Genomic DNA, 11,586 nt, shown 5'->3' with positions numbered 1-11,586 from the left:
AAATTTTGAATAATAATTTCTCTTGAGAGCTCATGATTGGGGCATGAATATAACATTGATTTAAGCCTCCCCCAAGCTTGAGCGATACTTTCTCCTTCGCGAGGCCAAAAATTATATATATAATTGCGATCACGATGAACAAGATGCATATGATAAAACTTCTGATGAAATTCCAATTTCAATCGTTTGTAGTTCCATGACCATGTATCATCACATAGCCTATACCATGTCAATGCATCTTCCCTCAAATATAAAGGGAAGACCTTCTTCTTAACAACATCTTCGGGTACACCTGCAAGCTTAAATAATCCACAAACTTCATCAACATATATTAGGTGCTCATCAGGATGCATTTTTCCATCTCCTACAAAAGGATTAGCTAGCAGTTTTTCTAACATACCCAAAGGAAATTCAAAGCAGACATTTTCATTTTCATTTTCAATAGGTTGAGGAGCAACTCTTTGCTCTACTGGTCGGGGTGAAGATACCCCGAACAAGCCCCTCAGAGGATTACTTTCCATAGTAACAAGTGGCAGTAAATTTCAGCACACTATATAAATTTTTCCTTACCAAATTCCACCTACCAAAGGCGCTTCACTCCCCGGCAACAGTGCCAGAAAAGAGTCTTGATGACCCACAAGTATAGGGGATCTATCGTAGTCCTTTCGATAAGTAAGAGTGTCGAACCCAACGAGGAGCAGAAGGAAATGATAAGCGGTTTCCAGCAAGGTATTCTCTGCAAGTACTGAAATAAGTGGTAACAGATAGTTTTGTGATAGGATGATTTGTAACGAGCAACAAGTAACAAAAGTAAATAAAGTGCAGCAAGGTGGCCCAATCCTTTTTGTAGCAAAGAACAAGCCTGGACAAACTCTTATATAGAGAAAAGCGCTCCCAAGGAACATGGGAATATCATCAAGCTAGTTTTCATCACGCTCATATGATTCACGTTCGATACTTTCATAATCTGATATGTGGGTAGACCGGTGCTTGGGTACTATCCTTACTTGGACAAGCATCTCACTTATGATTAACCTCTATTGCAAGCATCCTCAACTACAGCAAAAGTATTAAGGTAAACCTAACCATAGCATGAAACATATGGATCGAAATCAGCCCCTTATGAAGCAACGCATAAACTAGGGTTTAAGCTTCTGTCACTCTAGCAACCCATCATCTACTTATTACTTACCAATGTCTTCCTCTAGGCCCAAATAATGGTGAAGTTTTATGTAGTCGGCGTTCACATAACACCACTAGAGGATAGACAACATACATCTCATCAAAATATCGAACGAAGACCAAATTCACATGACTACTAATAGCAAGACTTCTCCCATGTCCTCAGGAACAAACGTAACTACTCACAAAGCATATTCATGTTCATAATCAGAGGCGTATTAATATGCATAAAGGAACTGAACATATGATACTCCACCAAATAAACCAACTAGCATCAACTACAAGGAGTAATTAACACTACTAGCAACCCACAGGTACCAATCCCGGACTTGGAGACAAGAATTGGATACAAGAGATGAACTAGGGTTTTGAGAGGAGATGGTGCTGGTGAAGATGTTGATGGAGATTGCCCTCTCCCGATGAGAGGAGCGTTGGTGATGATGATGGCGATGATTTCCCCCTCCCGGAGGGAAGTTTCCCCGGCAGAACAGCTCCGCCAGAGCCCTAGATTGGTTCCGCCAAGGTTCCGCCTCGTGGCGGTGGAGTTTCGTCCGAGAAGATGGCTTCTGATTTTTTTCCCATCGAGAGACTTCATATAGCAGAAGATGGCCACCGGAGGGCCACTAGGGGGCCCACGAGGTAGGGGGCACGCCTAGGGGGTAGGGCGCGCCCCCACCCTCGTGGGCAGGGTGTGCCCCCCTGGTGAACTTCTTCCGCTGAGTATTTTTTATATATTCTGAAAATGTCTTCCGTGAAGTTTCAGGACTTTTGGAGCTGTGCAGAATAGGTCTCTAATATTTGCTCCTTTTCTAGCCCAGAATCCCAGCTGCTGGCATTCTCCCTCTTTATGTAAACCTTGTAAAATAAGAGAGAATAGGCATAGGTATTGTGACATAATGTGTAATAACAACCCATAATGCAATAAATATTAATATAAAAGCATGATGCAAAATGGACGTATCAGAGGGCTGGCGTGTCCATCACATGTATGTCAAGTCGGCATTCCTCAACGGCGACTTGAAGGAGGAAGTCTACGTGCATCAGCCACCGTGATTTGCGATTCCCGGCCAGAAGGGCAAGGTACTCCGTCTGCGCAAGGCTCTCTATGGCCTACGGCAGGCCCCTAGGGTGTGGAACGCCAAGCTGGACTCCATGCTAAAGAAGATTGGCTTCGAGCAAAGCCCGCATGAGGCTATCGTCTACCGACGGGGCAGTGAAGGAAATGCCCTGCTGATGGGTGTCTATGTTGAAGACTTGGTGATCACCGGCACCAAAGATGCAGAGGTGGCGGCGTTCAAGGAAGACATGAAGGCCACCTTCTAGATGAGTGATCTGGGCTCCTCTCCTTCTATCTAGGGATTGAGGTGCACCAGGACCACTCCGGGATCGCGCTTCGATAGTCTGCCTATGCCAAGTGCATCGTTGAGCTAGCTGGGCTCACCGACTGCCACCCAGCTCTCACTCCGATGGAGGAGAGGCTGAAACTGAGCCGCGACAACACGACGGAGGAAGTGGATTCTACATAGTACCGACGCCTTGTGGGGAGCCTTCACTACCTCACCCGCACACGGCCGGACTTGGCATTCTCCGTCGGCTATGTCAGTCGGTTCATGGAGCGACCGATGTCGGAACACCAGCAGGCAGTGAAGAGGATCGTCCGCTACGTAGCATGGACCCTCGACCACGGCCTCCACTACCCTACGTGTCCGGGGGTGGCACACTTCGTCGGGTACAGCGACAGCGACCACGCCGGCGACATCGACACCAGCAAGAGCATGAGCGGGATCCTCTTCTTCCTCGGCAAGTGTCTCGTGAGCTGGCAATCAGTCAAGCAGCAGGTGGTGGCCCTGTCCAGTTGCGAGGCTGAGTACATAGCGGCCTCCACCGCCTGCACTCAGGTGCTCTGGCTCGGTCGACTTCTTGGTGATCTTCTCGTTCAAGACACCAGAACGGTGCAGCCCCTGGTGGACAGCAAGTCCGCCCTAGCCCTGGCAAAGAACCCCGTGTTCCACGAATGGAGCAAGCACATATGGGTGAAGTGTCACTTCATCCGCAGCTGTGTGGAAGAAGGGAGCATCAAGGCGAGCTACATCAACACCACGGACCAGCTCGCAGACCTGCTCACCAAGCCTGTTGGGAGGTTCAAGTTCCTCGAACTTTGCTCCAGGATCGGGATGACTCAACTCTCCCACAAGACGACGTACAAGACTTAGGGGGAGAATGATGGATAAGTATGTGTACTAGGGTCGTTGTGGGGCTGCAGCACATGGTCCTTGTGGCAGTTAGGATAGAGTTCCTGACCATCAAGGACTGGCAGTTAGGATAGCATCTTAGACTAGCATCTTAGACTGGCATCTTAGCAGCATCTCAGCATATGCTTGGTTGGCTAGCAGCCTATAAGTATGTATCCCCAACCCCTCAGGTTGGCATGGCATTGTGTGAGAAATAAACCAACGAAAATTGTCCCAACTCTCCTAGTGTCATCCACAACTATCAATGCTCAGGTTCAAAGGTCTAACACAAACGACCTAGCGCACCTTACTCTTCATCTAAAAAATCTGCAACATAATATGTTGCAGCCCGAAATGGGTCAGCACATGGAATATGCTGGCAATATAACACAGTAGAGCAATGAACAAGTAAAGGCTATCACTACATGCATATATGGCTGGTGGAGGCTCTAAGGTTATAATGTTTTTGCGAAAAGCCAATTTTTTCCTACAACAAAGGAATATATTTTATTTAACTATCATGGTAGTTGATAAACATTGAGAATGGTACCCCCATCTCAATCCCAATTAGAAAGTAATTAATAACCCAACAAATTAATTTAGAGTGATGAGATCAACACGATAATCCAAGAACCAGATACTCAAGATGTCCATAACCAGGGACACGGCTAACCATGATTAGTTTGTACACTCTACAGAAGTTTGCGCACTTTTCCCCACAAGAGTCGATCTCCTCCGTTGGAGTTCTCGCACTACGGGTTGTTTGAGAAATGGATGACTGAGACATGGTCTTTCAGAAACATTAACTCTTTACTCTGGATAGATAGTACCAACCTACATCCCCTACATCTGCTAGTCTACCACTGAAAGAGGTCATGTAACATACTCAACTATGCTAGAGCTCATAATAGCTTGTGGCTGCACATAGAAGTTTCTAGCATGAATAAATCTTATGATCCCTTTGAGCCTGGGTGGCGAACCAAAGGATAGTGCTGGTATATCCCCAGGTGCCCGCAAGCAATCCACCTAGATGTGTATTTAAGTAGCCACCTTAAGTTAACCATTAATTAATAATCTCACATCTGTCATGGATTCACTCAAACCCAATCCACGTCTACGAGCATAGCATAGCAACATAAGCATAGCGTAGAAGTAACTCCCAATGGTTTGATATTAAAAGGGCAATAGGTTCTACCTCATCATCTACTTCCCAATACCCACAAGTTAAACACATCCTAATCATGCAGTGTTTGAGGATTGTAACTAATGCATAAAACTGGGTATGAAAAGAGTATGATCAATGTGTTACTTGCCTTGCTGATGATCCGCAAACCCTAGAGACTCGTAGTAACACGCTTCGCACTTTGGAAATTCTATCGCAAACAAACAATAACATACATAAGCACTCAAGCATAGATGCAAGGGTAAAACTCAAATAAGAAGATCCAATCTGAAAGTTCAATTGAAGAGGTTCGATTTGCAAAAAGAACCAATCGAATCGGAGCTACGGAACTGAAACTACGATCAAAAGAATTTCGAATTCAAACCTGCTTGAAAACAAATTTTAAATTGTCAAAACCATGTTCAAGTTAATTAACTAGAAATAGGGCTTCGATACGAAGATTTTGGCGTTGGTTTCACTGGATTTGGACAAACGGTTAAAAAGTTACGAGGGTTTGAAGATCAGGGGCTAATCTGCGATAAAAATAATCACGGATAGGTCCCTGGTGGAAAATAAAACAAAAAGGAAAGATCTATCGGACGGACGTCCGCTAACAGAGACGAACGAATGAAATCGTTCGTAATTAGATCTAAACGAACGAACGTTCACGGAGTAAATCTAAACCGAGAAAACCGAGCGAACCGGCGGAAAACCGGCTATATAAAAAAACTGATCTAGATCTAGGGTTTAAAAACCTGAAAGAACCGGAACAAAACCAGCGACGGGCGACGAGTCAACGGCTCCGGCGGCTCCGACGGCGAACCGCTCGGCGAGGTGGCGGCATGGGCGCGGGCGACGGCAGCAGCAGCGCGCGGGGCGGCGGGGCGGCGGCGATGCAGGCTGCAGTGGCGGGCGGCTGAGGCGGCGGGGCTGCGGTGGTGGGGCGATGGTGGCGGCGGGGGCCTCGGCCTTTAAAGGCCGGGGGTCGGGCGAGGCTTGGGCAAGGGGGCGGGGCGAGGCGCTCATGCCCGCCTCGGACACGGCGGCGGCGCGGCGAACCTCGGGACTCCGGTCCCGAGTTGGCGGAGAGGCGGGGCGGCTCGGCTTCGGCCCGTTCGGCTGGGCCGTTGGCCCAGTCGGGCGACGCGCGTTTGTTTTTATAAAATCCACCGAAAAGGAAAAAATCCTAAATAAATAAAAAAATCTAAAAATGCCAAAAACAATTTTCATCGTCTAAATAAAATATTTAGAACAAAGTGAACATTTTCTTGGCCTAAAAATGCAATTTTGAAAAATGCATATTTTTTCTAATTCAAATAAAATAACCAATAAAATCCAAAAAAACACATTTAATTTTAATATTTTCCTCCAATATTTCCTATATTTGGAGAAGTCATATTATCTCCTCTCTTTTATTTTTTTAATATTGGAAATATTAATTGGAGAGAAAAATAATTAAAACCAAGATGATCCTTTTTTCATTATTCGAGAAAAACTCAAATATGAAAATAAACAAAATCCCCAACTCTCCCTGTGGGTCCTTGAGTTGCTTAGAATTTCTAGGACCAAAACTAAAAATGCAATTAAAATATGCATATGCATATGATGACCTATGTATAACATTCCAAATTGAAAATTTGGGATGTTACAAAAAAGTAAATAACAAAAATTAAAATTGGGTTGCCTCCCAACAAGCGCTATCGTTTAACGCCCCTAGCTAGGCATAAAAATGAGAATAGATCTAAATATTATCATCTTTGGTATGCAATCCATAAGTGGCTCTCATAATTGATGCATAAGGCAATTTAATTTTCTTTCTAGAAAAGTGTTTCATGCCTTTCCTTAACGGAAATTGGAATCTAATATTTCCTTCTTTCATGTCAATAATTGCACCAACCGTTCTATGGAAATGTATACCAAGAATAATAGGACATGTAGGATTGCAATCTATATCAAGAACAATGAAATCTACAGGCACATAATTCCTTTTTGCAACAATAAGAACATCATTAATTCTTCACATAGGTTTCTTAATGGTGGAATCTGCAAGATGCAAATTTAAAGAACAATCATCAAATTCACGGAAACCTAGCACATCACACAAAGTTTTTGGAATCGTGGAGACACTAGCACCCAAATCACGTAAAGCATAGCATTCATAATCTTTAATCTTAATCTTAATAGTAGGTTCCCACTCATCATAAAGTTTTCTACGAATAGAAACTTCTAGTTCAAGCTTTTCTTCACAGGATTGCTTAAAGCATCAACGATATGTTTAGTAAAAGCATTATCTTCATTATAAGCATGAGGAGATTTTAACATGGATTGCAACAAGGAAATACAATCTATCAAAGATCAATTATCATAATTAAATTCCTTGAAATCCAAAATAGTGGGTTCATTGCCATGTAAAGTTTTGACCTCTTCAATCCCACTTTTGTTAATTTTTGCATCAAGATCTAAAAACTCCGAATCATTCGGATGCCTCTTAACTAAAGTTCCCATCTTTATCAAGATTCATATTGGAAAACAAAGATTTAATAGGAGACACATCAATCACTTTTATATCTTCATCATTATTATCATGAAAACTAGAAGAACACGCTTTCACAAAGCAATCTTTTTTAGCACGCATCCTAGCGGTTCTTTCTTTGCACTCATCAATGGAAATTCTCATGGATTTGAGAGACTCATTCATGTCATGCTTAGGTGAAATAGATCTAAGTTTCAAATAATCAACATCAAGAGAAATTCTATCCACGTTCCTAGCCAACTCATCAATCTTAAGCAGTTTTTCTTCAACTAAAGCATTGAAATTCTTTTGCGAACTCATAAATTCTTTAACACTAGTCTCAAAATCAGAGGGCATGTTATTAAAATTTCTATAAGATTTGTTGTAGGAATTACCATAATTATTAGAGGAATTATTCGGAAATGACCTAGAATTAAAGTTTCCTCTATACGCGTTGTTACCAAAATTGTTCCTACCAACAAAATTCACATCCATAGATTCATTATTATTATAAATCAAAGTGAACAAAGGCATATCATTAGGATCAGAAGAAACACTCTTATTAGCAAACAATTTCATAAGTTCATCCATCTTTCCACTCAAAACATTAATCTCTTCAATCGCATGATCTTTTTTACTAGTGGATCTTTCGGTGTTCCATTGAGAATAATTAACCATAATATTATCTAGGAGTTTAGTAGCTTCTCCTAAAGTGATTTCCATAAAAGTGGCTTCCACGGACGAATCTAAAAGATTTCTAGAAGCAAAATTCAATCCGCCATAATTTTTTTGTATAATCATCCACAAATTCAAACCATGTGTAGGGCAATTATGTATCATTAATTTCATCCTCTCCCAAGCTTGTGCACATGCTCATGATCAAGTTGCTTAAAATTCATAATATCGTTTCTAAGAGAGATGATCTTAGCGGGAGGAAAATACTTAGAGATAAAAGCATCTTTGCACTTATTCCATGAATCAATACTATTTTTAGGCAAAGAAGAGAACCAAGTTTAGCACGACCTCTAAGAGAAAATGGAAATAGCTATAGTTTAACAATATCATTATCCACATCTTTATTCTTTTGCATATCACACAAGTCAACAAAGTTGTTTAGATGGGTAGCGACATCTTCACTAGGAAGGCCAGAAAATTGATCTTTCATGACAAGATTTAACAAAGAAGCATTAATCTCACAAGATTCAACATCGGTAATAAGAGCAATCGGAGTGCTAATAAAATCATTGTTGTTGGTATTGGAAAAGTCACATAATTTAGTATTATCTTGAGCCATCGTGACAAACAATCAATCCAACACACAATCACACAAGAAGCAAGCGAAAAAAAGGCGAACGGAAAAGAGGCGAAGAAAAGGCAAAGGTGAAGTGGGGGAGAGGAAAACGAGAGGCGAATGGCAAATAATGTAATGCGAGGGAGAAGAGTTTGTGATGGGTACTTGCTATGTCTTGACTTGAGCGTAGATCTCCCGGGCAACGGCGCCAAAAATCCTTCTTGCTACCTCCTGAGCATGCGTTGGTTTTCCCTTGAAGAGGAAAGGGTGATGCAGCAAAGTAGCGTAAGTATTTCCCTCAGTTTTTTAGAACCAAGGTATCAATCTAGTAGGAGATAACACGCAAGTCACCTAGTACCTTCACAAACAATCAAGAACCTAGTACCTTCACGCGATTAAGGGGTTGTCAATCCCTTCACGGTCACTCGCAAAAGTGAGATCTAATAAAGATAGTAAGATAAATATTTTTGGTATTTTTGTTGTATAGATTGGAAAGTAAAGATTGCAAAATAAAATAAATAGGAAACTAGAACTATAGATCGGAAACTTATATGATGTAAAATAGAAGATTATATGATGGAAAATAGACCCTGGGGCCATAGGTTTCACTAGTGGCTTCTCTCAAGATAGCATATATTACGGTGGGTGAAGAAATTACTACCTAGCAATTGATAGAAGAGCGCATAGTTATGAGAATATCTAGGCAATGATCATGAATATAGGCATCATGTCCCTGTCAAGTAGACCGAAACGATTCTGCACTACTACTATTACTCCACACATCAACCGCTATCCAACATGCGTCTAGAGTATTAAGTTCATAAGAACAAAGTAATGCATTAAGCAAGATGGCATGATGTAGAGGGATAAACTCAAGAAATATGATATACACCCCATCTTCTTATCCTCGATGGCAACAATACAATACGTGCCTTGCTGCCCCTACTGTCACTGGGAAAGGACACCGCAAGATTGAACCCAAAGCTAAGCACTTCTCCCATTGCAAGAAAGATCAATCTAGTAGGCCAAACTAAACCAATAATTCAAAGAGACTTGCAAAGATATCAAATCATGCATATAAGAATTCAGAGAAGAACCAAATATTATTCATAGATAAACTTGATCATAAATCCACAATTCATCGGATCTCGGCAAATGATACTTCTCCAACGTATCTATAATTTTTGATTGCTCCATGCTATATTATCTACTGTTTTGGACAATATTGGGATTTATTATCCACTTTTATATTATTTTTGGGACTAACCTATTAACCAGAGGCCCAGCCCAGAATTGCTGTTTTTTTTGCCTATTTCAGTGTTTCAAGGAAAAGGAATATCAAACGGAGTCGAAACGGAATGAAACCAAATGGAGAAGTTATTTTTGGAAGGAAAGCTACTGGAAAAACTTGGAGTGCACGTCAGGAAAGGAACGAGAGATCCACGAGGCAGGGGGCGCGCCCACACCCCTAGGGCGCGCCCTCCACCCTCGTGGCTCCCTTGATGTATCTCTTTCACCCATATATACCCATGTACCCTAAAACTATCGCGGAGCACAATAGATCGGGAGTTCCGCCGCCAGAAGCCTCCGTAGCCACCGAAAACCAATCTAGACCCGTTCTGGCACCCTGCCGGAGGGGGAATCCCTCTCCGGTGGCCATCTTCATCATCCCGGTGCTCTCCATGACGAGGAGGGAGTAGTTCTCCCTCAGGGCTGCGGGTATGTACCAGAGTTATGTGTTTGATCTCTCTCTCTCTCTCGTGTTCTTGAGGTGATACAATCTTGATGTATCGCGAGCTTTGCTATTATAGTTGGATCTTATGATGTTTTCTCCCCCTCTACTCTATTGTAATGGATTGAGTTTCCCCTTTGAAGTTATCTTATCAGATTGAGTCTTTAAAGATTTGAGAACACTTGATGTATGTCTTGCCGTGCGTATCTGTGGTGACAATGGGATATCACGTGATTCACTTGATGTATGTTTTGGTGATCAACTTGCGGGTTCCGCCCACGAACCTATGCATAGGGGTTGGCACACGTTTTCGTCATGATTCTCCGGTAGAAACTTTGGGGCACTCTTTGAGGTTCTATGTGTTGGTTGAATAGATGAATCTGAGATTGTGTGATGCATATCGTATAATCATACCCACGTATACTTGAGGTGACATTGGAGTATCTAGGTGACATTAGGGTTTTGGTTGATTTGTGTCTTAAGGTGTTATTCTAGTACGGACTCTAGGGCTGTTTGTGACACTTATAGGAATAGCCCAACGGATTGATTGGAAAGAATAACTTTGAGGTGGTTTCGTACCCTACCATAATCTCTTCGTTTGTTCTCCGCTATTAGTGACTTTGGAGTGACTCTTTGTTGCATGTTGAGGGATAGTTATGTGATCCAATTATGTTATTATTGTTGAGAGGACTAGCACTAGCGAAAGTATGAACCCTAGGCCTTGTTTCAACGCATTGCAATACCGTTTACGCTCACTTTTATCATTAGTTACCTTGCTATTTTTATATTGTCAGATTACAAAAACTATTATCTACTATCCATATTGCACTTGTATTACCATCTCTTCGCCGAACTAGTGCACCTGTACAATTTACCATTGTATTGGGTGTGTTGGGGACACAAGAGACTCTTTGTTATTTGGTTGCAGGGTTGCTTGAGAGAGACCATCTTCATCCTACGCCTCCTACGGATTGATAAACCTTAGGTCATCCACTTGAGGGAAATTTGCTACTGTCCTACAAACCTCTGCACTTGGAGTCCCAACAACGTCTACAAGAAGAAGGTTGTGTAGTAGACATCAAGCTCTTTTCTGGCGCCGTTGCCGAGGAGGTGAGTGCTTGAAGGTATATCTTTAGATATTGCAATCGAGTCTTTTAGTTTCTTGTTTTATCACTAGTTTAGTTTATAAAAGAAAACTATAAAAAATGGAATTGAGTTTGTCTCATACGCTTCACCTTTTTAATATCTTTCGTAAGTATGATGGTAAGGAAAATTGTGCTCAAGTGCTAGAAGAAGAAATCTATAAAATGTTTGGCACTAAATCTTTGAATGATGAGCATGATTGCAATGTTATTAGTACGAATTCTTTGAATATCCATGATACTAATGATGATTGCACTAGTTATGATGTCTCCTATAAACATGTAAATTTTTGTGGAGTACATTGGGTTTGTACGAACACATCAAATAGGGAAG

The sequence above is a fragment of the Triticum urartu genome, chromosome 6 (assembly GCF_003073215.2).
Source record: "Triticum urartu cultivar G1812 chromosome 6, Tu2.1, whole genome shotgun sequence".
Classification (NCBI taxonomy): Eukaryota; Viridiplantae; Streptophyta; class Magnoliopsida; order Poales; family Poaceae; genus Triticum; species Triticum urartu.
The sequence above is the reverse complement of the archived record's forward strand: the minus strand, read 5'-3'. Positions refer to the sequence as shown.